Genomic DNA, 1,444 nt, shown 5'->3' with positions numbered 1-1,444 from the left:
AGAAGAAGAAGAAGAAGAAGAAGAAGAAGAAGAAGAAGAAGAAGAAGAAGAAGAAGAAGAAGAAGAAGAAGGAAGAAGGAAGAAGAAGGGGGGGGAAGGAGTGGAGTGTGGAGTGGAGTGGAGTGTAGCGTATGCATATGATGGCAGGAATCCCCACACATGTCCACTTTATTCTGGGTCCCACAGCCATTTAGCATTTATGTGGGGTCTAGAGTTCCAAACCTTGGAACCTTGGTCCTCACACTTGCAACACAAGCACCCCACCACTGTCTTCTCCATCCCCACTGTTGACTTTCTAAATAGCTAATTCAGGTTTTTCCCAAAGACAGGCTGGGGTGTGGCTCAGTCCTCAGAGCTCTGCTACCTGGCACAAAACCCTCAATCCCTTGCACCCTATGCACCACGACTAGTGACACAGACCCATCATCTCAGATCTCGGGAGACTGAGGCTGGAGGATCAACTCAAGGTTATCTTCAGCTACATGTTCAGTTTGGAGCCAGCCTAGATTAATTACATGAGACCCTTGACTCAATGAACAAATCCTAAAAGGTTGTGTGTGTGTGTGTGTGTGTGTGTGTGTGTGTGTGTGTGTGTGTGTGTCACCCTGGCTTCAACAAGGTCACAGTTAAGTGCCAAATTCAAAACAAGCTATCAAGCCAGAACTGCAGCCATTTTCCCTAGGGGAGAGGGAGGAGTGAGCAGCTAAGAAAAGGCCTAGAGCAATGTTAGACAGAAAAGGAGCCAGAGACCACAGATGGAAAGGACAGAAACATCTGGAAAGTCCTGGGTATGATGAGAAGAGCTACTTTCAGAATATGCTCGTCACTAAGATCAGACTCGTGGCCTATAGCATGGGAGCCCCTGACACTTGTGTGACGAGTGAGGAGCTGGGTGGCTGGAGACAGACTGCTGGGTGTCCTCCTGTCCCTTCCCCAGTGCCTTGTGTTCCCTGAAGCAGGCTTCTGGTTGCCAGCAGCACTCTGCTTCAGTGCTGGCATCTTGAACTGTCCTCAGACTTCAAAGTCTTCTCAGGATTAGAAGACACTGGGAAAACCCTAGCTGCTACCCCTTGTCCTGGGAAGAGGAAATGGATATGGGGTACCAAGATTCCCCCTAAAGCTGGGTAATGACAACAGTCCAGATCTGAGGATGTGTTGGAAGTTGGTCTTGTGCACTGTGTATGTAGATGCCACCTTCTGACATCTGTTTATAGTATGAACTGCGGCATGGTCAAGCATCTGTCTCAGTGTTGTGTAAAAATTGCTTTCCGGGGCTGGTGAGATGGCTCAGTGGGTAAGAGCACCCGACTGCTCTTCCGAAGGTCCAGAGTTCAAATCCCAGCAACCACATGGTGGCTCACAACCACCCGTAACAAGATCTGACGCCCTCTTCTGGAGTGTCTGAAGACAGCTACAGTGTACTTACATATAATAAATAAATAAA

General features: G+C 48.4%; 1 protein-coding gene across 3 annotated transcripts in view; it reads right to left on the bottom strand.

Annotated features, from left to right (window-relative positions):
• Positions 1-1,444, bottom strand: part of C19H19orf44 (chromosome 19 C19orf44 homolog) — a 46,025-nt gene that overhangs the window by 2,836 nt on the left and 41,745 nt on the right. The window lies entirely within an intron of this gene.

The sequence above is a fragment of the Mus pahari genome, chromosome 19 (genome assembly GCF_900095145.1).
Source record: "Mus pahari chromosome 19, PAHARI_EIJ_v1.1, whole genome shotgun sequence".
In the NCBI taxonomy this organism is placed as follows: Eukaryota; Metazoa; Chordata; class Mammalia; order Rodentia; family Muridae; genus Mus; species Mus pahari.
Note: the sequence above shows the minus strand (reverse complement) of the source record. Positions and strands in the feature narration are given on the sequence as shown.